The following is a 27,930-nucleotide window of genomic DNA, read 5'->3' as shown; positions in this document are numbered from 1 at the left end:
CTGACAAAGATCATGTAGACATTGTCGGTATGGTATGAGCTTCAAGTCTCGGGTTTCCCATTCTCCTTGAATTTGATGTACCAAAAGATCCGAATCTCCCATGACTAAGATTTCTCGGATACCCATGTCTGCGGCTAGCCTTAACCCCAAAATGCAAGCTTTATATTCAGCCATATTATTGGTGCAATAAAATCCCAATTGAGCCGTAACAGGATAGTGATGCCCTGTTTCAGAAATGATTACGGCTCCTATCCCGACTCCTTTCATGTTAGCGGCTCCATCAAAGAAAAGTTTCCAGCCAGGTTTTTCAATTCGCTCCACCTCGTCGATATGCATTGTTTCTTCATCAGGAAAATAGGTTTTCAACGGCTCATATTCCTCATCGACCGGGTTTTCGGCTAAATGATCGGCCAGTGCTTGAGCCTTCATTGCAGTTCGAGTCACATAGATGATGTCAAATTCTGTGAGCAATATCTGCCACTTTGCAAGTCTTCCCGTTGGCATAGGCTTTTGAAAAATGTATTTCAATGGATCCAACCGAGAAATGAGGTAAGTAGTGTAGGATTACAAATAGTGTTTCAATTTTTGAGCTACCCATGTTAGGGCGCAACATGTCTTTTCCAGATGAGTATACTTAACCTCATAAACTGTGAACTTCTTGCTAAGGTAGTAGATGGCCTGTTCTTTTCTGCCAGTGAGGTCATGTTGCCCCAATACACAACCAAATGAATTTTCCAAAACTGTTAAGTAAAGAATCAAAGGTATTCCTGGCTCTGGCGGGACCAACACGGGTGGGTTCGACAAATACCCTTTTATTTTATCGAACGCTTCTTGACACTCATCGGTCCATTTGACCGCAGCATCCTTTTTCAACAATTTGAAAATTGGCTCACAAGTTGTTGTGAGCTGAGCAATAAACCTGATGATATAATTTAACCTTCCCAACAAACTCATTACTTCAGTTTTGTTCCTGGGAGGTGGCAATTCTTGGATGGCTTTGATTTTTGATGGGTCTAGCTCGATGCCTCGTCGACTGACTATGAATCCTAGCAACTTTCCAGATGGAACTCCAAATGCACATTTGGCAGGGTTAAGCTTGAGGTTGTACCTGCAAAGTCTTAAGAAGAACTTCCTCAAATCCCCAACGTGGTCGGCCTGATGCTTTGATTTTATGATCACATCGTCCACGTATACCTCAATCTCCTTGTGTATCATATCATGAAACACTGTGGTCATTGCTCTCATATAGGTTGCTCCGGCGTTCTTTAAACCGAATGGCATTACCCGGTAGCAATAAGTTCCCCATGGTGTGATGAATGCCGTCTTTTCTGCGTTTTCTTCATCGATTAGAATTTGATGATACTCGGCATAACAATCCATGAAAGATCCTATATCATGCTTGGCACAATTGTCGATCAAAATATGGATATTAGGTAATGGGAAATTATCCTTTGGACTTGCTTTGTTGAGATTGCGGTAGTCGACGCATACTCTAATTTTGCCGTCTTTCTTTGGTACAGGAACGATATTAGCCAACCAAACAGGATATCGAGTGACTCGAATGACCTTTGCTTCCAATTGTTTGGTGATTTCTTCCTTAATTCTCACACTCATGTCAGGCTTGAATTTTCTCAGCCTTTGCTTGACAGGAGGCACCGTTGGATCGGTGGGCAATTTGTGAACTACTAAATCAGTGCTCAGGCCCGGCATGTCGTCATATGACCATGCAAAAACATCTTTGAATTCTATGAGTGCTTTAATTAACTCTTCTCGGATCTTTGGTTCGAGATGGACACTTATTTTGGTTTCCCGGACATTACTCGTGTCCCCTATATTGATGTCTTCGGTATCACTCAAGTTAGGTTTGATTTTTTCCTCAAAGTGAATTAACTCTTTACTAATCTCTTCAAAAACCTCATCTTCATCATATTCTGATTCATAATCACAATATACTTCTTGAATTATTACTTCGGAACCAGATTGATTTTTAAGACTGGGCTGAGGATTCCTCATGCATGCCATATCACTAGAGCCAGCGTAAAAAGAACTGTACAGAAAAAGAAAAAAAAAGAAAACTATCAGGAATGATAATAAAAAGGAAACTGCTTTTTATTGGATGTTGAAAGATAACAAGGTTTGCACACTTCAAACAAACTGTAAGATAAGCTTTGGGATTACAACCCTGAAGTAACCCAAACAAACTTGAAAGAAAATCAAAATAAACTACCAAGACTCCTTTCGAATGGGGAGAGGAGTGGCTTTCCAATTATTAAGCTTTGTTTCTGGCCCAACGAATTGAACTTCTGCGTCGCTACACCTTTCTCCATTTTCCAACATATTCACATCATCAAACAATTTCTCGAATCTTTCAATTAATTCTTCCTCAGGATTGACCCGAGATTTAGGAATTGTTGTTATCGGGCGGTTTTTAACACCGGTCTTGACAAAAGACTTTGACAGACGTGGGACTGGTTTTGGAAGCACCCATGCTTGGTGTTTCAACTTCCTAGCCTTTATTACGTCATTTACAGTGGGTGTGAACCCCAAACCGAATGTTCCCCAGTTCTCGAGGAGAGATACTGGTTGTATAATTCCTTGCAAAGATAAGCCCAGACCTTTGCCGGGTATAAAGCCATTCTTTAACATTTCATAAGCTACCATGACTGATGCAGAGGATATCTTTGGATTCGGAAGGTATTTCCCCTCTGGAATTTTCTCCACCGACACTGTGTCGGACACTTGGTATACCCATGGTCCCTGGTCATTTTCTGTTCCCTCGACTGGTACAATGGTACTGCTGCGAGCATTTAAACTTTCTTCCCCATGCACAACTATTTCTTGATGATCCCATTCAAACTTGACAGCCTGATGTAGTGTTGACGGGACTGCTTTAGCAGCATGGATCCATGGTCGACCCAACAACAAGTTGTAAGAAACAATTATGTCCAACACTTGAAATTCCATTGTGAATTCAACTGGCCCTATTGTTAGTTCCAACACTATGTCGCCAAATGAATCTCTGCTTCCACCGTCAAACCCCCGTACGCAGATACTATTCTTCTGGATCCTCTCCTCTTTAATTTTTAATTTGCTTAAAGTGGAGAGAGGGTATATGTTTGCACTTGATCCATTGTCAACCAATACCCGGGTTACTACGGAGTTTTCACATTTCACAGTGAGGTAAAGAGCTCTGTTATGCTCGGTACCTTCCACAGGTAATTCATCATCAGCAAATGTAATTCTGTTTGTCTCAAAGATTCTGTTGGCTATTCTTCCCAAATGATTTATAGAGATCTTTTCAGGAACATGAGCCTCATTCAGGATTTTCATTAAAGCCAGACGGTGCTCCTCTGAATGGATCAGTAATGACAACAATGAAATTTGAGTGGGTGTCTTCTTTAATTGATCCACAACAGAATAATCATGGAGTTTCATTTTTCTTAAAAACTCTTCCGCCTCTTCTTCCGTCACAGCTCTCTTTGTTGGTGTTGGATTATTTTTAGTTTTTCTTAACTCTTCGGGAGTAAAATATCTTCCCGAACGAGTCAAGCCTTGTACCTCACACACTTATTCCTTGACTTCTTTTCCCTTGTACATTACAGTCACCCGTTCTTAGTTCCATGGGATGGCTTTGTTGTTGATGACCGGTAGCTGGATTACAAGTGCGATAATAACCCGATCTGTACGGGCTCCTTCCACGAATACAATGAGTTTGTTAGCAACCCCTGGTACTATCACTTTCGGCCTTTCTTGTTTTGGAGCAACTTTGCTCGATGATCCCTCCTTGTCTACCACAGATGATTTATCGCCATTTCTGCTCTGTTTAGGTACCGGCTTCTCCTCTGTTAACTGCTTATCTGGTTTGGCTTCATGAGACTTGATCATCATGACAGTTTGTGACGACTTCTTTGTCTCCCCATCAGCTTGTATGATTTCTATCATATTGGCCTCTTGATGGGCTGGCATTGGATTTCTATTGATATTTGGGGCTTCGGGGGTTTAAACCTCGATTTTATTAGTATCAATCAGCTCTTGTATTGCATTTTTCAAATGCCAGCATTTCTCCGTATCATGGCCTGGTGCACCGGAGCAATATTCACAGCTAATGGTGTAATCCATATTCTTTGGCGGAGGATTGGGTAGCTTGGATTGTATTGGTCTTAGCATGTCTAGCTGTCTCAGCCTGTGGAACAGACTAGTGTAAAACTCTCCCAATGGAGTGTAAGTTTTCTTTTTCTGTTCCCTTTCTCCCCTGAATGCTGGCCTGGGCCTGAAACCTGGTCCGGGATAGGCTCGTGGGTAAGTATTTGGTGTGGCAGGAGCACGCCAATTGGTGTGAACAGGTGGCTAATTGTATGCTTGAGCATGGTTAATGGAAAAATGAGGCTCTGAAGGGTGATAGTAGTGTTGGTATGAATCATGGTGGTAAGCTGATTGGTGAGGTCGTTGTTGATTATAGTAAAGCGGTGAACCTCTGGGTCCCAACCAAATTCCTGAATCAACTACCGCTGCTTCCTCCCTCTTCTTTATTCCGATTCCTTCTACCCCGCCTTGAATAGCTTGAGTAGTTGCCTTAATTGCTGAATAACTCATAATTTTATTTGTTTTGAGGCCTTCTTCCACCATACCTCCCATCTTTACCACTTCGTTGAATGATTTCCCAACCGCTGAAACTAGGCTTGGAGGAAGTAGTCTACCATTTCATTCTCCTTCATAGGAGGATCCACTCGTGCTGCCTGTTCTCTCCACCGGAAACCATACTCTCTGAAACTTTCATTGTGTTTCTTCTCAAATTTTGTCAAAGATAATCGATCTGGGATGATTTTCAGATTGTATTGGAAATGGTATGCGAAGGCCTGTGCCAGGTCATCCCAGGTGTACCATCTCCCATGGTCCTGGCGTGTATACCACTCCAAAGCTGATCCGCTTAAACTTTGACTGAAGTAAGCCATCAATAATTCATCCTTTCCCCCAGCTCCTCACATCTTGCTACAGAAACCCCTTAAGTGGGCTACTCGGTCGCCGTGCCCGTTGTATAGGTCAAATTTGGGCATCTTGAAGCCAACTGGTAATTGTACATTGGGGAATAAGCACAAATCTTTGTATGCTACACTGACTTGCCTACCTAATCCTCGCATGTCTCTGAACGATTGTTCTAAACTCTTGACCTTCCTGAACATCTCTTCTTGTTCAGCATTTTTGGCTGGCTTGTCAATTTTGGTTGGGAGATCAAAACGAGGAGCAGTTGAATTAATTTCGGAGGCTTTGAGGGTGGGCTCCGGGGGGTAATATTGGTTGTCCTGGGCCTGGAATGTAGGCTCACTAGGAGATTTGTGAAATGTAGCAGGGGGAGGTGCTACGAAAACAGGAGTCATAGGTGGAGGAAAGTATGGAACTGGTTTCGGAGGTGGAGACTGTGGTGTCTGAGAGGTGGTGCCTCGGTAATGCTGGTAAATGGGGAAGTTTGGGGATAATTCAGTGGTAATATTATCCTGAGTTTGGGTCATTGATGGAGCAGGGTTATTTGGGTAAGATGGGGGTAACTGTCCTGTAGACCAGGCTTGGTACATCTCAGCCATTTGCTGCTTGAGTTTAAACATCTCTTCTTTCATTTTCCCGACATCCATCTCCTCTAGCTCCATACCTGTGTCAACATCTGGGATAGACATACTTTCGGGTATTGGTCCTTTTGATCTTGTGTGATAGGGATAATATGCCAGTATACTCTTTAGAGAAACTAACTGCTTGAATTCTGAAAATGAACAAATTTGTTAGTTTTGAGAGTTTAACACATATATAATCACACGTTGAGATGCAATGCTCCTAGACAAATAATCCCTTTCTATTATGCATTTGCTCGGCTGCTTGTGTCGTCCCAGCTTTCTTGAAATTTTTATTGTTATTCACTTTTATTTATTATATATGTCTTTTATCGTGGTGGTCGAATCTTATAGAGATTGCCTACGTATCATGCCCTTACATGAATCAGACCTTGCGTAGTTCGGACTAAAGGCAATCACTTTTATTCATTATACAAAGATGGAATTACATTTGAAAACTTTTAAGAAAATGGTTTGAAACACACACACTTAAATCAAAATAAAAGATACAATTCTTAACATCTCACAACATGCCCTACTTTCCACTTTTCTTGTCAAATATTGGATTATCTGCTCAATGTGGGGCTTGTGAGCACGTGATTTTTGTTTCGCACGACAATCGCTCCAAAAAGAAATAAAAATAAAATAATTGGCCCTGCTGTACGATTTTCGGATTTCTGTGCGGCACTTTGTTGATTTATTTGTGACTTTTTGCCCATTTTTATTTTTTCTTATTTATTTATTTAAAATACAAAATGTGTGTGTCAGGCGTAATTCGAACCGTAATCCGGTCGTTAAAGGAAAAAGAAAAGCATAAACAAGCATCTTTGTCCGTGATTTTGTTTTGTTTAATTTTACCTGTTTTGAATTATTTTAATGTGTGTGCAAATAATTGTACTAGGTGTTTATTTTTAATTTGATTTTACTTATTTTTGTATTTTTATAATAAAAGAAAAAGAAAAAAAAAATAAGAAAAGGTCGCTTCCCTTCCGGACTTGGGCCAATTTGTTAAAATTGGCCCAAACAAACAGCCCAAAACCCAGGCCTGCCCGGTCCAACACCACCTGATACCCAGGACGTCCAAACGACGACGTTTTAGTCCAGTGTGATCTGGGCCGTTGATCTCAGATTGATCAACGACCAAGATCACTTCCCCACAACCCACTGAGGAACCCGACCCGTTTACACCCGGACCGAACCCAAACCCTCAACACTTGAAACGACACCGTCCCACTTAACCATCAGATCCAGACCGTAGATCTAAATTGATCTAACGGTCGAGATCCGTCCACCCACTAACTATATAAGCCCATAATCCTACCCTGCCCCCCTATCCGAACCCCAGCCTTCGTCTCCACAAACCCTTCCCTTCAAACCCTAGCCGCCCCTGCACATCCCCCACCATGAAAACCGGCGGCATGAACGCCGGTGACCTTCCCCTTAACACCCTAGAATCCCCTTGCCTTCCTGAACATGGATCTGTTAACCATGTAGTTCGAATCCCTCCCCACCTTCTCGAATCTTCATTTGAAGATTCGAGTCAAAACTCGATCTACACAGTTTAACCCCAGCTTCACACCAGACACTCCCCAGACCCCCCTCGTGACCAAACCATACTTGGTTTGGTCCGAATCTAACCAGGGAAGCATGAATCCCGGATCTGAGTTTTGGAACTTTGTAGTTCTTCATCACTGGCCCATGTCCGTCCGAGCCAAAGAGATTAAGGTCTAATGGACCTTAATCGAAGTGTTTCTCATCTGAGAAACACTTCGATTAAAGTCCGTTCAGCCTTAAGAAAGGTCTGTCCAAATCCGAGTTCAAACTTTTAACTTTTCAAGTTTTAAGGTGAGTCTGCTTTCTTTCCTTTATTTGTTTTAGTCCGTGTGATTTGTTTTAAAAGTCTGTTCATATTTGTTTTAATTTTATCAACTTTTGTTTGTCCATTTTACTTGAACCTCTGTGTTTGTCTGAATCCCCCCTCCTATTCTGATAAGGCATGTGCATTGGTTGTATTCCAAATTTGTACTGACTAACTGATTCCTCGAAGTATAATTCTGTTTAATCAGTATCAGTCGAGTCATGTGTCCCATGCTTTTAAATGTCTTATTTTTGGCTACGATTGTGTATGTTAATGCTAATATATTCGAGTCGACAAGTGTCGTCAATTAGTTTCAGCTATCCGAACAATAACAAATCGACTTACTTCTGCTAAGCATGTGTTGAGTCAATTAAGAACCAGTTTTTGTTTACTTATAGTTGTTGAATTAATCAGTAATGTAAAAAGGGATGTTTGGTTTAAATTCTGAATTGGAAGGCATGTGCACTCGTGCACAGCATGTGCATTGGTGCACCTCATGTGCTTTGTGCACAGCCTGTGGCCTGCATAAAGGTCTTTGTTAAGTATTAAACAATTTGACAGCATATGCTGTCAGATATATTCTACTGCCCATACCTTGCTTTAAGTTTAAAAAGTATTAAACCTTTTAAAAGTTAAGTCTGCCAGGGAATGTTGATGGAGGTTATATACTTAAATAACTAATTGGAATCTGAAAATGAAAAAGGGCACATGGGAGGGGTACTGTGATATTCTAAATAGGCTGTTAAAAGGAGTAATGTGAAGGCTGATAAAGGGGGCACATTGAGAGATATAAAAGGATATAGATAGACAGAGAGGGGGGACTGGACCTTGAGAGCTGTAAAAGAAAAACACACAGAGGGAGAAGAGGAGCACATCTGAGAAAAATACAGAGACCTAGAGGATTAGAGGCTAGAGAAATCTGAAAAGATAGAAAAAAAAAATACAGACACTGTGAGGAGTTTTGAAAGAGAGAGCTGATAGAGATACACAGAAAAAAGTATACAGAAATAGAGAGAGACACTAAGAGGGAACATCTGAGAGTTTCAAATTCTGAAAACAGAAACTAGAAAAGATTTCTCTTTGATAACCCAAATAGACTTCAAATTGAGGACTGACATTAGAACTTGAAAAGAAAGGAGATAGGGAAAGGGATATCACAAGATCAGGAATTGTCCTTTTCTTACTGTTTGTTCGATTCTCATTTTGTTCAAACTGTCCAAGTTAGTCCTGTTTTCCTTCAAGTGTCAGTTAAGTCTATTGTTTGGATTTGTGTGGTTTGCTTCTCCTGGAATTGGATTGCCTGATTCTCCGACTCCATAATATTTGGAATTTGTCTCATTCTGCCTTTTCTCCATTGGCTTATTGGCCTCTTGCACTGGGATTTCTGTTCTATTGGTACCTGCTGTTACTGCTGCTGTTTGGTATCGCTTCTATTGCCCTATTGACCCCTCGCTTCTTCTGTTGTATCCAATATCCAGGTACATACTAAGACTCGCATTTGATGTAATAATGAAAGCATGAATCAAAAGATCTGAAGGAGTTATAATCACCTGTTGTATTGCTTACGATTTTTTTTTCAATGTTGTTAAGATATGCAGTTTCTTGGTCTGTTAGCCTAATGGAGACAGATTAGTAAGGTTGTACTTAATTAAAGCTTATGCCAATTGGAAACTGTGACATTTTATTCGTTTAGGAGTACACAAAATGTAAATACAATCCGTGAAATATGCAGCCATTTAATACAATTGCTAACTCAAACCCGCTCTTTCAGCATGTTTCGAATGTGTAAGGACAAATAATTGTTTAGACCTAGCTAAAGACAATACAGTTTCAAACTCTTGAGTTTCAGTTTTCATGAAGCAGTTTAAAGGATGAGTTTCAAATGTCATTAGTCGCATTTCCTAATAAGCAATTTTAATTAATCTTGTCTGAATAAGTTGAAGTTAGGGAGCTCTTGTAACAGTCGTAGCATTTCACCAATCTCATATACATTTCTCTTATCAAGTTCAAAGCATGTTTTCATGAGGTACAATGTTTCTTCATTCCGTAAATAATTAATCGGGCGATTAGTTAAAATCTGGATTTGGCCAAACACATAGTAAAATAGCATGCATCTTTTCTTCTATTTTTTAAGAGATAAACACATTAGAAATGTAGTCTCTTTAGGATGTTCCTTCTAAAATAATGAGACGAGCCTCGCCAAATAAAAATACAAATTGCGGGGCCTTCAATAATTGACCATGATAAATATTTAGAGTTTGGGACGGACTGTTTAGTGAATTCCACTGCCTTCCCCAAAGATAATAACGCGTTTAGATTCTTTAGGCGCGACTTTAAGTAAATTATATTCTTAAAATCAGGTGCACATTGATGTGACCCAAATCCAAGTCTCAACGGAGTCAAAATGTGTTAACAACTACGGGTGCATTGATTGTGACGTGGTTCGAGATGCATTTTCACGACGTTGCAATTCTATAAAAATAAATGATAATAATAAAAGCGGTTTAAACTTAATAAAAGCACATAAGTCACAACATGTATTTAAATCAGATATTTAGCCATTATAACAATTTAAGCGACCGTGCTAGAACCACGGGATTCGAGGGTTCCTAACACCTTCCCTCGGGTCAACAAAATTCCTTACTTAGAATTTCTGGTTCGCAGACTTCATTTGGAAAAGTCGAAAATTTCCTCGATTTGGGATTCAAGATAAACCGGTGACTTGGGACACCAAAAACCAAACCTTTCCCAAGTGGCGACTCTGAATTAAATAAATAATCCCATTTCGAATATTGTCACTTAAATTGGAAAAACTCCACCCGTGCATTTAACCCTTCGGGGCCGGGCGCGCAAAAAGGAGGTGTGACAGCTCTGGCGACTCTGCTGGGGAAAATGACCCAGAACCACTGGTTCAGGGTCCAAGAATTCGAGCTTAGAATAATTGTTATATTTGGCTTTATTATCTGATCTTTATTACATGTTTTACATAAAAATGCTAAATGTTGTCTTTTACCGCTTTGATATTATCTGAACTATATATAAACTGTGCCGAAACCCTTCTTTTCTTACCCCCGGGGAGAAGCTCGCTGGTCGAGACTCCCTATTCTGTTAGTGTCAATACCTGAAATAAGAAAGAGGTCGGACAAGTTACAAAGCCGGACGATCTCGCGGGTCCCCGGTACGTAGCCCCCTCCTCGACTCGAGTTGTCCGCTCGGGTACACAATCTAGAACAAATACCCAGGTTACGAACCTAGAATAACTTGACTTCATGCCGGATCCCTAGTAGGAACGCTTATTTGCATCATGTTGCATTTGACTTAGGGGACTCAACACAGGGGTTGGGTCCGTCTAGGACAGGCAACCTGAAATGAAAAAGACCATCATGCTAAATTCCTATCTGTGTGGTGCATTTATTTGCTTCGGTTCCGCATGTCGACCGGTTCTTAAAAAAAAAAGAGGGGAAAATAGCAGCGTAGGGGAGATAATTACTTATTTTTGAAAAATAAAACCAATGTCCAAGTAGTGTCAAAACCTCGCCGGAATCTTTCTAAAAAAAAAAAACTGTCTTTTTATTGAGAGTTATTAAAAAAAAATAATATAATTTTTTTTTCTTTTATCACTTTCAAAATAAAAAAAAAAGAAAAGGTATTTATTTTAAAAGTAAAAAAAAAAAATTGAAAAATTCATAATTCAAAAAATGTGTTGTTTCTTTTGTAGTACCCCTTTTATAAATTCAGACTAATAGTCCAAATATTGCAAAAAAAAATATTTTTTCTTTAGTCTATCTTTTTTCAAAAAATAATAAAAATACTTATTCTTGATTTCTAGGTTTATTTGATTTTCTCTATTCATGATAGCCCGAACTACGCCGGTTTGATTCTCACCGGATGTGAGATACGTAGGCAACCCTCGTCGGGTTCAACCCCCATCTTGCTAAAATAGCCAAAATAAAAAAAAATGCGTTTCAAACTAAAAAAAAAAAGAGAGTCGAAAATAAATCAGGCGACGTTGTTTTGTCATAAATAGCCGAATGTTCCCGAAAGGGACGCCGGAAGGCTGACTTTGCATAAACAGCTACCTTTGGGTCTTGTTTAGCATTTTGTCCTATTGACCCACGCAACCTTAAAATCTTCGTCCCCGAAGTGTTTAAAGGCCGCGTTCAAAATTTGATCCCCTCTGTAAAAATATTTTTTGAGTCAGTCATCTTTGTTAAAATCACCTTAATAAATGTGCAGGATGAGCACGATGCAAAATGAACATTTTTCAATAATGATCAAAATCCCTGTCAAGTTACGGCTATGGTGGAATGATCTAGGTGTTGAAGGACAAAATGAGGTTAAGAAATATCTGAAAGGTCTTGTGGGTCTATTGGAAATCCAGCCTCGGGGAGATATCATAAGAGCTTTGGTTACCTATTGGGACCCGACGCACAATGTTTTCCATTTCTCTGATTTTGAGCTCACCCCGACTTTGTAAGAAATTGCCGGATACATCGGGAATACTGAACTTCCGTTGAGGGAAAAATACTTGGTCGCCCCGAGAGTCGTCACGGTACATCGGTTCCTAGACTCATTGAAAATACCTAGAACAGTCCACAATCCGGATCTAGCGGCCGGATTCTGTACTCCATGCTTCATATATGATAGGTACGGTCATGAGGGGGGATTCAATAATCCAATCAACAAACTGTGCAGCAAAGGAGTTCGTCAGAAGTGGGACGAGCACAGACGGGTAGCATTCATGATGATGTTCCTGGGCCTTCTGGTATTTCCAAGGAAAGATGGAAACATTGATTTGAAGATATTTGGGGTCGTCAGCACTTTACTCACACAAAGCGACAGTACTCTCGCGCCAATGGTGGTATCTGACATCTTTCGAGCTCTTACAGTTTGTAAAGCCGGGGGAAATTTCTTCGAAGGTTGTAACTTGCTCCTACAGCTATGGATGACCGAGCACCTCTACCATCATTCCGAGATTTTGAGCCATGGTTCCCCGGAAAAGACCTGCATAGAAGAATCTTACACGAGAACCAAAGAGATCAGTTTGCCCAAAGGAGTCCTGGCATGGACCTCGTTCTTTCAAACTCTTACGGCCAGCCAAATACAATGGACGTTGGGATGGTTGCCTGTTGATGAGATCCTATATATGTCTGCAGCTAAAACTCATTTCTTACTGATGGGGCTTAAGAGCATTCAACCTTACGTGCCATGCCGAGTTTTGAGACAGTTCGGAAGATGCCAAACAGTACCTCATGAGGAAGATCTTAGCGCTCAAACAGTTGAGATAAGTCCTAACGGACAGTTCCCAGAAGCAAAGATTCGCCAAATCTGGAATGAGGGTCAATATTTGAAATCAGATACTTGCGTGCGGGATCGAGCCAAAGGAGAAACGGCGCCAGGTTACCTTGCATGGTATAGAAGGGAACTTGAGCATGAAATGCCAGCTAAGAGACCCCACATCCGGAATTTCACCGAGTCATCGCAAAGGCATTGGGATTGGTTAGCAGAGGAAAGAGGCTATTGTGCCGAAATCAGCAGGTCAAAGCAACAAGTAGAAGGCATGAAATACGAGCACAACGTGCAAATTGCTACCGATCTAGGAGAACGGAACAGGTTAATTCAAGAAAATGAAAAGCTCAGATCCCAGATCAAACAGATAAGGTTGGATGCAGATAAACAGCCAAGGCGTCGATCAGACGAGCACCTGATAAAAAGGCTAAAAAGCGAGATCAGAGAGTGGCAAGATGGTTTGGAGAAATCTGAAAACGTCATAGCAGAGCTCAAAGCACAGTGGGATACAAGAGCAGATAAGCATCGCAGATACCTGAATCAATTGGAAGGCGACCACGAGAAGACTGTTGCTAAGATAAAGAAAGAGATGGCTGCACTTGAGATCAAAGCAGTTAATCAGGCCAAGGATTTCCAAATTGAGAGCAGATACTGGTACGACTCAATGGCCCAGATAAAGTTGGAAGTACGGCGATTGAAGCATCAACATATGCAGGATACTCAAGTACTCGAGATATGTAGCGATCAGATAAAACGCCTACTCATAGAAAAGAAGCAAACCAGAGATAGGATCAAGGCCATTGCCCGCGCCATCACCAGACGATGTCTACGATGTGAGAACATGTCCAACGTTACCGTCCTCTCGGCAGTAATGGGTTATGTCAAGCAGACTATGCATGAGCTGGAGCAACTTGAGAGGGATCTCACGCCTAGAACCGCAGCGAGGCCGAACGATGCCCCGCGGAAACCAATTTTTAAAACCATAATGCATTCGTAGGTCAAATCTGTATCTTAGCATCTTCTGCCTGTTTTTCCATCAGGGTGATTTTCAGTCTATTTTGAGTCTAAGTTTATTTTCAAAGTCTGCTCTTTCTTTTGCAAATTGTAGCTTGTAATAGAACATTTCGGCAATAAAGAGGTTATTTCTTTTACGCTCATTTGTGTTTTTCGAACTACGTAATGATCTGATTCACGTAGGCATCGTGATACGTAGGCAATCCTCATCGGATCCGGTCGCATTTCTTTTACTGCAAAATAAAAAAAACATAAAAGAAGAACAAAAGAGAAAAAGAAAAAGAGAAGAAAGAAAAAAGAAAACTAATAAAAAATGCCGGAATGACGCATGCTCTCGTAGCAAACATATAGTAATCCACTTAACTGTATATGTGCATCATGCCCAACGTGAGATTAACTATCTGTTATTTGCTACCAAATTAACCGTGCGTTTGTCATTGAGCATTTCTCCAGGGTTTTTGAAAGGACGGTTGGTTTGGTGAAAGTCTGGCCTCACACTTATATTTCACGAGGTCAAGGAGAAGTGTTCAACTACCTGTTGTTAGGGCCAGAAGCAGTACTCACACTTACTTCACCAGGTCAAAAGGAAGTGTGGAAATGTCTTCAGAAATTCCATTGCAAACGATCCCTGTTTCGGAGGAGAGCTCAATCTCAGCCGTCCTCACACCTGAGTCCGCAACTGCGGAGGAAAATAGAATCCTACGGCTCCGCATGTTGGAAATGCTGGACGACTGGAACAATGGGAAAGAGCCGCCAAGTGTCGTCCCCGGATTCCCTGAATTATTCTCCAGGTCAAGCGGGACTTCTAATGTCCCCATAAATTATCCTGCTACCCCATTCGGGTACCCAGCCACCTCAGCCTTCTCTGCTGGATCAGCTTCTGAGCCTCATCCCCGAATGTCGGACACTGATGCAAGCATGAACATCTTTGTTGCATCGCCTTGCCCGGTTATGGCACAACCCACCACGTACAAGCCAAGCTTTGACTCATCATCTTTTACATTCCAAGCACCATCGTTCTCAATAGAACCAACTAGGTTCGCTACCAGTACCAATCCTCTACCGCCTCAGTGCGAGCTTGCACCAGGGCAGGATCAGAACCCCAGATTTGCAGAACAAAATGAGATTGCCAAAAGGATGAGAAGCCTTGAACAAAGTCTGAAGAATATGCAAGGATTGAGCGGACAAAAGAGCGTCTCTTACGCCGACCTGTGCATGTTTCCTCACGTGCACCTGCCAACGGGTTTCAAGACCCCCAAGTTTGAGAAATACGATGGGCACGGTGACCCCATTGCACATCTTAAGAAATACTGCAACCAATTGCGGGGAGCCGGCGGAAAAGAAGAACTGCTAATGGCATATTTCGGGGAAAGTCTAGTAGGGATAGCTTCGGAATGGTATATGGATCAGGAAATGTCCCGATGGCATATATGGGATGATCTCGCCAGAGATTTTGTAAAACAATTCCAGTATAACATCGACATCGCGCCAGACCGAAACTCTCTGTCGAATTTGAAGAAGAAGCCTTCGGAAAGCTTTAGAGAGTATGCTATTAAGTGGCGTGAACAGGCGTCGAGAGTGAAGCCTCCCATGGATGAAGTGGAAATGGTCACTACCTTTCTCCAGGCTCAAGAGTCTGACTATTTCCAAAACATGATGTCGGCCATGGGTAAGCCATTCGCGGGAGCGATCAAGATTGGAGAGATGGTGGAAAATGGGTTGAAAACGGGAAGGATTCTGAGTCAAGCAGCCATAAGGGCAACCTCTCAGGCCGTCCAAAGCGGGTCTGGAGGAACGACAAGGGGAAAGAAGAAAGAAGAAACGACTATGGCAGCCTCTGAAGCAAGGGAGTATCGTCATCCCAGGCCCCATTTTCCGGAAAGAGCCCCACAACACTACTACCCCCACTCAAATGTGGCATATGCTCATCAACCTTATATGGTCATGAATGCCCAACCTTATAACCATCCACCACAACAAGCCAACCGAGGCCCAGCTCCACCTCCCAGAAATCAGCCTCCTTACCGCAACCACTATAACCCACAACCCCCGCAGAATAACTACCGCCCCCAGGAGCCACCCCGACGACGGACTTTCACGCCCATCGGTGAACAATACTCTATGTTGTTCCCTAAGCTAGTCCAGTTGGGTTTCTTGCAACCAATTCCCAAACAAGGCAAAACCCAACGCCGCCTTCTTACAAAGCCGGAGTCAGATGCGCCTATCATTCAGGAGCCGAGGGACATGATACAAACGACTGCTGGTCATTGAAAAGAGTGGTCGAAAATTTGATAGAGCAGGGGAAAATAGTGCTAAGGGACGAAGAGATCCCAAATGTGACTAACAATCCATTGCCCGCTCACAATAATGGGCCGCTGATCGGAATGATTTGTGAAGACAAAGAGTTCGACCCTGCTCTGAAAGCCATAATTGCCATTGTCGACCCGGGGAAGAGGCCTGAAATAGACCAGAAGCCAGAAAAGGGGAAGAGGTCAAAGCTATAAAGAACAAGCCTGAAAAGAAGGTAGAGAAGAAAGTGGTACCTGTAAAAAATGAAGTTCTTTACATACCACGCGGTCGAGCTGAGAAGGCGCAGAACTTCGGGATCAAAAAGACAAAACCTATGTACGTGCCAAAAGGGGCCTATGTGGTCCGGGGGACGATTCAACCACCTCGGCTGAATGAGCCAGTGGTTATCGGACGCGTGCCACAAAAGCCAATGACCAACCCGTCCACAGTGCCGTGGAATTATCAAAAGACTTTGGTGATGTACAAAGGTAAAGAGGTCATGGGAGAACTTCCAGAAAATACTTTCGTTGGAGGGTACTCAAATACCCAAGAACTGAACAACGCCACACAAAGGCGCTTCCCTCCAAAGAAGCCTGTGAGTGTTGAAGAAGCGGAAGTGTTCTTCCAACAAATGAAGATGCCGGATTACGAAGTGATAGATCAGCTGCGCAAGTACCCTGAGCAAGTGTCCATGCTATCATTATTGATAAGGTCGGCCGAGCATGAAAAGATCTTACTGAAGACCCTGAATGAAGCATATGTACCAGTTGAAACCTCGGTGGAACAACTAGAGCGGATGACAGAAAGATTCTTCACTGTCAACCAAATCTCTTTCAGCAAAAACGATTTACCCCCGGAAGGAGCAGCACACAACAAGGCCTTGCATTTAACAGTTAAATACGAGGACTACTATGTCAAGCGGGTAATGTTGGATGGAGGCTCAGGCGTTGACATTTGCCCGCTCTCCACGCTACAAAGGATGGAAATTGGGACCGGAAGAATCCGACCCAACAATGTCTGCGTAAGAGCTTTCGACGGCATCAAAAGAGATACCATGGGAGAAATAGACCTGATGTTGGTCATAGGACCAGTCGAATTTCGAGTAACCTTCCAGGTGATCGACATGGACACATCCTACAACTTTCTCCTTGGCAGGCCTTGGATCCATGCGGCAGGAGCCGTTCCTTCCACTCTTCACCAGATGGTGAAGTTCAAGTACGAAGACCGAGAGATCGTGGTCCACGGGGAAGATGAGCATGCCATTTATCGGGACCCATCCATCCCGTACCTTGAACCAAGAGAAGGAAGCGAACATACGGTCTATCAAGCTTTCGAGGTTGTACTGGCCGCGCAGCACGAAGAGGGAATACCCTACCCCCAGCCTTTCTTGTCTAACGCTTCAGTTATGGTGGCCAAAGCGATGATCCGACACGGATTTAGGCCAGGGAAGGGACTTGGACGAACCCTTCAGGGAATAACAGAACCCGTTACTTTGCCAGTCATCAAGAAACCTTTTGGACTAGGTTTCAAACCTACTCCAGCAGACGAAGAATGGGCAAAGAAAAGGAGAAATGAGGGTTGGAAGTTACCTCAACCACTGCCGGATTTATATGCAACCTTCATCAGGCCGAGGTACACTGAAGAAGAAAATGATGAGGTCTTCACGTCTGAGGAAATCGAGGAGATATGTGGGGCAATGAGAGAGATGCTCTACGAGATCCACATGGTTCAGCCAGGTGAAGGAACGAGCACTGCTGAGATGCTGTACATGGGGCCGAGCGCCCAACTCCAAAACTGGGAGGTCACGCCATTCCCGACTAGACGGAAGTCCGGGTAGACATGTCCTGCCACCTTTCCTGTGTCACAAGTTATCCCAGGACATAACTTGAACGTTTTCTTCTTTTCATTTGTTGCTTTGAATTCCTAGTCGTAAACATTGTTGTCTTCCAACATTCCAAAGAAATATATAAAAAAAAATCATCATTGCTTTCCTATTCTTTCTTTTGTTCTGATTTTTATTAGTTTTCCTTTTATCTTCCTTTTCAGTCCTAATAATGCGCCTTTAAATATGACATGCTTGCGGACTTCACGCCCAGATCACAATGAGTTATTTAACTGTGAATTAATGAACCCAGAACTAGAATATGATGCGGAGGAGGCGTTTAGGGAGATAAACTGAGAGTTGGAATATTTCGAGAATAAACCTAAGCCAAATCTGAATGATACTGAACCGGTAAACTTAGGAACCCCGGAAGAAGTCCGGGAGACCAAGATAAGCATTCACACGGAAAGAAGACGTGAGAGGCGATAATTCAACTTCTTTTTGAATTTAAAGACGTGTTTGCTTGGTCATATGATGACATGCTGGGTCTAGGTGTTGATATAGTGGTTCATAAATTGCCGATTCATCCTGATTGTCCTCCAGTTCAACAAAAGCAACAAAAGTTCAAAACTGAGGTCAGTGACAAGATCAAAGAGGAGATCACCAAGCAACTGAAAACAAGAGTGATCCGGGTAGTCCAATATACAACATGGTTGGCGAATGTGGTTCCAGTACCAAAAAAGGACGGGAAAACTCGGGTATGTGTAGATTACCAGGATCTGAACAGAGCAAGTCCTAAAGATAATTTCCCGCTGCCCAACATCCACATCCTCGTTGACAATTGTGCCAAACACGAGATACAGTCTTTTGTAGATTGTTATGCTGGGTATCACCAGGTATTGATGGATGAAGAAGACGCCGAGAAAACTGCCTTCACCACGCCTTGGGGCACCTACTATTACCGGGTCATGCCATTTGGTCTGAAGAATGCGGGGGCTACTTACATGAGGGCCATGACTGCTATTTTCCATGACATGATGCATCAGGAAATAGAGGTGTACGTGGACGATGTGATAGTCAAGTCCAAGACGCAGGATAATCACATCCAAGACTTGAGGAAATTCTTCGAGAGATTAAGGAAGTATGACTTGAAGCTAAACCCAGCCAAATGCGCTTTCGGAGTTCCGTCGGGCAAACTTTTGGGCTTCATCGTAAGCAGGAGAGGAATCGAGCTAGATCCAACTAAGATAAAATCCATCAGAGATCTCCCTCCCCCAAGAACAAAGAAAGACTTGATGAGTCTGTTGGGCAGGTTGAATTACATCAGTCGGTTTATTGCCCAGCTGACAAGCACGTGTGAGCCCATATTTAAGCTTTTAAGGAAAGATGCAGCGGTCAAATGGACAGTTGAGTGTCAAGAAGCCTTTGATAAAGTCAAAGAATACCTTTCGAATCCCCCGGTCTTGGTCCCTCCGGAACCAGGAAGGCCACTTTTCTTGTATCTGACAGTCTTGGAGAACTCTTTCGGTTGCGTCCTCGGGCAACATGACGTAACCGGAAAGAAGGAGCAAGCAATTTACTACTTGAGCAAGAAATTCACCGGCTACGAGGCCAAATACACTCTGCTGGAAAGGACATGTTGCGCTCTCACATGGGTTGCTCAAAAGCTGAGACATTATCTCCAAGCCCGCACTACGTTCCTCATAAGCAGGTTGGATCCTTTGAAGTATATATTTCAGAAACCAATGCCTACTGGGAGACTGGCTAAGTGGCAAATCTTGCTTACGGAATTCGACATAGTTTATGTCACTCGCACGGCCATGAAAGCCCAGGCGTTAGCAGATCATTTGGCCGAAAATCTGGTCGATGAGGAATACCAGCCATTGGATACTTACTTTCCAGATGAAGAGGTAAACACCGCAGAAGTGATCTCGGAGGAAGCACATGTTTGGAAGATGTTCTTTGACGGAGCCGTGAACGCCAAGGGTGTAGGGATTGGGGCAATTTTGATCTCGCCTTCCGGTCAGCATTATCCCGCCACAGCTAGACTTCGTTTCTTTTGCACAAACAATACAGCTGAGTATGAAGCCGGCATCATGGGCATGCATATGGCAATCGATCAGGATGTCGAAAACTTACTGATTATGGGAGATTCTGACCTGATCATCCGGCAAGCTCAAGGCGAGTGGGAAACTCGGGATGACAAACTTATCCCATACCGACAACATGTGGAGGACCTCAGCAAGCGCTTTACATCAATAGAGTTCTGGTATATTCCGAGGTGTCACAATGAACTGGCAGATGCACTTGCTACTTTGGCTTCAATGCTACCATACCCGGGCAACGCCCACGTCGATCCTTTGGAAATCCAAATCAAGGAAAGACACGGTTACTGCAGTGTAATCGAGGCGGGATCAAATACGCAACCTTGGTACCATGACATCAAGAAATTCCTGAAGACACAAGAATACCCCGAGCATGCTACTGGAGATCAGAAGAGGACCATTAGGCGACATGCAAGTGGTTTCTTTCTAAGCGGTGAATTGTTATATAAGAGGACCCCGGACCTCAATCTCCTAAGATGTGTCGATATCGAGGAGTCGAGAAAGATCATGCACGAAATACACGCAGGTGTGTGCGGACCTCACATGAACGGTTATGTCTTAGCGAAGAAAATCCTTCGAGCAGGTTATTACTGGATGACCATGGAAAAAGATTGCTTTAGCTTTGTCCGGAAGTGTCATCAGTGTCAGGTGCACGGTGATTTGATTCATGCACCTCCCACGGAGTTGCATCCCATGTCCGCACCTTGGCCATTTGTCGCTTGGGGCATGGACGTCATTGGACCGATTGAACCAAAGGCTTCGAATGGACACAGGTTTATACTGGTAGCCATCGATTACTTCACAAAATGGGTAGAAGCTGTCACTCTCAAGTCGGTCACTAAGAAAGCTGTGGTGGATTTTGTACACTCAAATCTTATATGTCGCTTCGGTATTCCTGCGACTATCATTACAGATAACGCAACAAACTTGAACAGTCACTTGATGGGAGATGTATGCGAGCAATTCAAGATAACGCATAGGAATTCCACGCCTTATCGGCCAAAGGCCAATGGTGCCGTGGAAGCGGCGAACAAAAACATCAAGAAGATTTTGAGGAAAACGATCCAAAGTTCCCGACAGTGGCATGAGCAGTTGCCCTTTGCATTGTTGGGGTACCGCACTACGGTACGCACATCGGTGGGAGCAACTCCTTATCTTTTGGTTTATGGGACCGAGGCTGTAATACCGGTAGAGGTAGAAATTCCTTCGCTTCGAATCATTGTCGAAGCAGAAATCGAGGACAGCGAGTGGGTCAAGACTCGGCTAGAGCAATTGACGTTGATTGACGAAAAGCGAATGGCCGCAGTTTGTCACGGACAGTTATACCAATGAAGGATGGCCCGTGCTTACAACAAGAAAGTCCGGCCCCGGAATTTCGAAGTAGGTCAGCTGGTACTGAGGCGTATTCTGCCGCATCATGAAGAAGCAAAAGAAAAGTTTGCCCCAAATTGGAAGGGCCCATACATCGTAAGGATTATATTGCCAAGAGGAGCATTGTATTTAGGTGATATCGAAGGAAATGACCCCGACACAGCAGTAAATGCAGATGCAGTCAAGAGGTATTACGTCTAAATCATACTCCAGTGGTCCTGACACGTTTGAAAATGGCGAAGGTGTTTATTCCCCACTACTCCCCAAACACTACCCAATTCTCTCTACCAACTTTTGAGCCGCTTACAAAACAAAAAAAAACAAAAAAAAACCAAAAAAAAAAGAAAAAGAGAGAGAAAACAAAACAAAACATTGATTGAGGCCTGAACTACGTTTGACTTGATTCCGAAAGGATACGTAGGCAGCCTCTCCCTGAGGTTCAGTCACACCAACAATAAAATCCCATTCACCCTGAAATTGAAAACCGGGGCACGACGAGCACTTGAGAAGCTAGTATCATCTACCTTTCTTTACCAAGCACAAGCCTTCAAATCAATTACCAAATATGGTGGGGAACCAATAAGTGTCACAAATGGAGACCAGCACACTCTGATTTGAGAGAGATAAAATGAGAGAGTCTCGGCGGTGAAAACCTTCGGGCACCACGAGGCGACGGGAGTAGAGAAACCAAAATGAGAGAGCTTGTTTAGTAAAAACTCGCGAAAAGTGCTATCAAGCGATGACAGGAAGAGAAATGAGAGAGGTCAGCCAGCGAAAACCCGCAAAGGGCGCTGTTGGCCGAAAAAGAATGACGTCACCCCAAGAAAGTTTCGGCAGAGTGCCACCAGTTTGGAATCACAAAGATCCGTTCTGGTTCAGGAAAACGCAAGATCTTAGAAGGTCAGACGTCCAGTCCAAAGAGCATGTCATGTCATTTAAAGCCAGCGTTATCTTCCTCAGATAAGTCTCTCTCGTCCCGGAAAGGGTATTCCTTTTCTGATTTGTTTTCCCCTTTCTTTGTTTCTTCCGAATCCCTTTTGCATTTTAACCCCGAGTTCAGGACACACCGGAAAGGACAGGTGGCAGGTTTGTTTGCACGGAATCCCGTCTCATGAAGGAAAGCGCCTCATCTCGTTGATATGATTACCCAAGCATGATGAATCATGACGTTTGATGGTGTTTCGGAGTAAAGAAGAAAGAGAGAAATCTTGAAATCTTCCCCAGCAAGTCCACCTTCAGACAAATCCCCACAGAGTCTCCCCCTGTACAAAACCCCACAGAGTTTCTCTTTTTGTACAATCTCCCACAAAGTCTCCCCAGTATAAAAAAAAAATCCCCGTTGGAATTTCATCAGCACATCCCCAGTGAGTCCTTTTGTAAATATTCCCCAACAAGCTTACCCCAACAAACCCTGGGAAACCCGTTTTGAAACAAAAACCCAGCATACCCCATTGTACAGAATCCGCACAAAGAATCCACTTTGTAAATATTCCCCCCACAGAGCTTCCTTTTGTACAAGTTCCCACAGAACACCTCCAATAAAATCCCCGTTGAGAACCTTCAATCAAAACGGGACAAAAAGAAAAAAGAGGCCTTACGAGGCAAATCATCACAGAATCCGGAAATACAAACCTGAGCAGTCTAAAGCTTTCGCCATTCGAATCAAATCAATGGCGGGACTTCGCAACAGAAATGGAGACGTAACAAAGCAATTGGGAACGATCAAGGTCACCGAACCAACCATTATTTCCGAACTAACAATTGTTCTTTGTCTAAAAAGTTGAAACAGGAATAATCCAAGACAACCATGCAAGAAGCGGGTGTCGCCCAAAGAAGAAGGTACACGGGTACAAGAAACATTTTGGCAATAAGGAATTCACTCAAAAGGTAAGTTCCCGCAAAACTCCCTTTTATCTTCTATTAAAACAAGAAAACTCAAAAATAGATCGTGTAGTATTCTCGAGCTTTATCCCCAGCCAATCAGCATTAGGGTTTTAAAACCCTAAACTGAATTTTCCTTTTAATCAGCATTAGGGTTTTAAACCCTAAACTGAATTTTCCTTTTAATCAGTATTAGGGTTTTAAACCCTAAACTGAACTTTTTCCTTTTAGTCAGCATTAGGGTTGTAAACCCTAAACTGAACTTTTTCCTTCCAGCCAGCATTAGAGTTTTAAACTTTAAACTGAGCTTTTTCATGCAATCAGCATTAGGGTTTTAAATCCTAAACTGAATTTTCCTCTTAGTCAGCATTAGGGTTTTAAACCCTAAACTGAACTTTTTCCTTTCAGCCAGCATTAGAGTTTTAAACTCTAAACTGAGCTTTTTCATGCAATCAGCATTAGGGTTTTAAACCCTAAACTGAATTTTCCTTTTAGTCAGCATTAGGGTTTTAAACCCTAAACTGAACTTTTTCCTTTCAGCCAGCATTAGAGTTTTAAACTCTAAACTGAGCTTTTTCATGCAATCAGCATTAGGGTTTTAAACCCTAAACTGAATTTTCCTTTTAGTCAGCATTAGGGTTTTAAACCCTAAACTGAACTTTTTCCTTTCAGCCAGCATTAGAGTTTTAAACTCTAAACTGAGCTTTTTCATGCAATCAGCATTAGGGTTTTAAACCCTAAACTGAATTTTTCTTTTAGTCAGCATTAGGGTTTTAAACCCTAAACTGAACTTTTTCCTTTCAGCCAGCATTAGAGTTTTAACCTCTAAACTGAGCTTTTTTCATGCAATCAGCATTAGGGTTTTAAAACCCTAAACTGAATTTTCCTTTTAGTCAGCATTAGGGTTTTAAACCCTAAACTGAACTTTTTCCTTTCAGCCAGCATTAGAGTTTTAAACTCTAAACTGAGCTTTTTCATGCAATCAGCATTAGGGTTTTAAACCCTAAACTGAATTTTCCTTTTAGTCAGCATTAGGGTTTTAAACCTTAAACTGAACTTTTTCCTTTCAGCCAGCATTAGAGTTTTAAACTCTAAACTGAGCTTTTTCATGCAATCAGCATTAGGGTTTTAAACCCTAAACTGAATTTTCCTTCTAGTCAGCATTAGGGTTTTAAACCCTAAACTGAACTTTTTCCTTTCAGCCAGCATTAGAGTTTTAAACTCTAAACTGAGCTTTTACATGCAATCAGCATTAGGGTTTTAAACCCTAAACTGAATTTTCCTTTTAGTCAGCATTAGGGTTTTTAACCCTAAACTGAACTTTTTCCTTCCAGCCAGCATTAGGGTTTTAAACCCTAAACTGAGCTTTTCCATGCAATCAGCATTAGGGTTTTAAACCCTAAACTGAACTTTTCCTTTAATCAGCATTAGGGTTTTAAACCCTAAACTGAATTCTTCCTTTGTTCGGCATTAGGGTTTTAAACCCTAAACTGAACCTTTCCCCATCTAGTCGGTATTAGGGCTCCAACCCTGAACTGAGCATGCATATCCTCTTTCATCAATTTTATGAACTTCCTGGTGAATAATTAACGAAATTTTCCTAGTGAAACTGGGGCAAAAAATTTCATCCGTTTGTTTTCTCCCGCAGATCTAACCTCGAGCCACACGGATCGAAATGACCCACGAGATGAGTCTCAACTCAGAATCAAAGAAGAAAAAGACAAAAGAAGACATCCCGAGATATCAGAATGAATGGAGAGCAGATCGACTCCAACATTTGACTAAGGTCCTAAACCCTGCCAATCGCGTCTCACTCAGTATCCCAGAGATTAAACAGGTCGCCGCAACTCGCAAACATCAAGATTCAGATCGGAGTCTACAAGCAGAATCAGCTAAGACCCAAGATCAAGTCGTAAAAGAATCATAGATAGGAATCTTGTAACTAGCAGTTGACATACATATAAGTAGTTAGCTCAGTTTCCAATTTTCGTTTGGTTGTAATAAGGCGGTCAGTGACGCAGCAGTGACAATAGCAACAGCAGTAGCAGCAAGCATTGCAATCCCATGGTAGTCCCAGCTGCCAAAACTTCTCGAACTACATTGACCTGATTCCTGTTTAGCCCAGGATATGTAGGAAATCTTTGAAGCAAGATTCGGTCAGATCTTTCAAAAAAACATGCTTCATACGGAGTGGTCCATAGGCAAAAATCGCTCATATACGCTCACTTTATCTTTGCACGAAAACTCTTCGTGTTTCCGAACAAAGAGGGGCAGCTGTGAGCACGTGATTTTTGTTTCGCACGACAATCGCTCCAAAAAGAAATAAAAAAAAAAATAATTGGCCCTGCTGTACGATTTTCGGATTTCTGTGCGGCACTTTGTTGATTTATTTGTGACTTTTGCCCATTTTTATTTTTTCTTATTTATTTATTTAAAATACAAAATGTGTGTGTCAGGCGTAATTCGAACCGTAATCCGGTCGTTAAAAAAAGAAAAGCATAAACAAGCATCTTTGTCCGTGATTTTGTTTTGTTTAATTTTACCTGTTTTGAATTATTTTAATGTGTGTGCAAATAATTGTACTAGGTGTTTATTTTTAATTTGATTTTACTTATTTTTGTATTTTTATAATAAAAGAAAAAGAAAAAATAAATAAGAAAAGGTCCCTTCCCTTCCGGACTTGGGCCAATTTGTTAAAATTGGCCCAAACAAACAGCCCAAAACCCAGGCCTGCCCGGTCCAACACCACCTGATACCCAGGACGTCCAAACGACGACGTTTTAGTCCAGTGTGATCTGGGCCGTTGATCTCAGATTGATCAACGACCAAGATCACTTCCCCACAACCCACTGAGGAACCCGACCCGTTTACACCCGGACCGAACCCAAACCCTCAACACTTGAAACGACACCGTCCCACTTAACCATCAGATCCAGACCGTAGATCTAAATTGATCTAACGGTCGAGATCCGTCCACCCACTAACTATATAAGCCCATAATCCTACCCTGCCCCTCCTATCCGAACCCCAGCCTTCGTCTCCACAACCGCATCCCCTTCAAACCCTAGAGCCGCCCCTGTATCCCCCACCATGAAAACCGGCGGCATGAACGCCGGTGACCTTCCCCTTAACACCCTAGAATCCCCTTGCCTTCCTGAACATGGATCTGTTAACCATGTAGTTCGAATCCCTCCCCACCTTCTCGAATCTTCATTTGAAGATTCGAGTCAAAACTCGATCTACACAGTTTAACCCCAGCTTCACACCAGACACTCCCCAGACCCCCCTCGTGACCAAACCATACTTGGTTTGGTCCGAATCTAACCAGGGAAGCATGAATCCCGGATCTGAGTTTTGGAACTTTGTAGTTCTTCATCACTGGCCCATGTCCGTCCGAGCCAAAGAGATTAAGGTCTAATGGACCTTAATCGAAGTGTTTCTCATCTGAGAAACACTTCGATTAAAGTCCGTTCAGCCTTAAGAAAGGTCTGTCCAAATTCGAGTTCAAACTTTTAACTTTTCAAGTATTAAGGTGAGTCTGCTTTCTTTCCTTTATTTGTTTTAGTCCGTATGATTTGTTTTAAAAGTCTGTTCATATTTGTTTTAATTTTATCAACTTTTGTTTGTCCATTTTACTTGAACCTCTGTGTTTGTCTGAATCCCCCCTCCTATTCTAATAAGGCATGTGCATTGGTTGTATTCCAAATTTGTACTGACTAACTGATTCCTCAAAGTATAATTCTGTTTAATCAGTATCAGTCGAGTCATGTGTCCCATGCTTTTAAATGTCTGATTTTTGGCTACGATTGTGTATGTTAATGCTAATATAGTCGAGTCGACAGGTGTCGTCAATTAGTTTCAGCTATCCGAACAATAACAAATCGACTTACTTCTGCTAAGCATGTGTTGAGTCAATTAAGAACCAGTTTTTGTTTACTTATAGTTGTTGAATTGATCAGTAATGTAAAAAGGGATGTTTGGTTTAAATTCTGAATTGGAAGGCATGTGCACTCGTGCACAGCATGTGCATTGGTGCACCTCATGTGCTTTGTGCACAGCCTGTGGCCTGCATAAAGGTCTTTGTTAAGTTTTAAACAATTTGACAACATATGCTGTCAGATATATTCTACTGCCCATACCTTGCTTTAAGTTTAAAAAGTATTAAACCTTTTAAAAGTTAAGTCTGCCAGGGAATGTTGATGGAGGTTATATACTTAAATAACTAATTGGAATTTGAAAATGAAAAAGGGCACATGGGAGGGGTACTGTGATATTCTAAATAGGCTGTTAAAAGGAGTAATGTGAAGGCTGATAAAAGGGGCACATTGAGAGATATAAAAGGATATAGATAGACAGAGAGGGGGGACTGGACCTTGAGAGCTGTAAAAGAAAAACACACAGAGGGAGAAGAGGAGCACATCTGAGAAAAATACAGAGACCTAGAGGATTAGAGGCTAGAGAAATCTGAAAAGATAGAAAAAAAAAATACAGACACTGTGAGGAGTTTTGAAAGAGAGAGCTGATAGAGATACACAGAAAAAAGTATACAGAAATAGAGAGAGACACTAAGAGGGAACATCTGAGAGTTTCAAATTCTGAAAACAGAAACTAGAAAAGATTTCTCTTTGATAACCCAAATAGACTTCAAATTGAGGACTGACATTAGAACTTGAAAAGAAAGGAGATAGGGAAAGGGATATC

Source organism: Nicotiana tabacum, chromosome 6 (assembly GCF_000715075.1).
Source record: "Nicotiana tabacum cultivar K326 chromosome 6, ASM71507v2, whole genome shotgun sequence".
Lineage (NCBI taxonomy): Eukaryota > Viridiplantae > Streptophyta > Magnoliopsida > Solanales > Solanaceae > Nicotiana > Nicotiana tabacum.
This window is presented reverse-complemented; position numbering follows the sequence as displayed.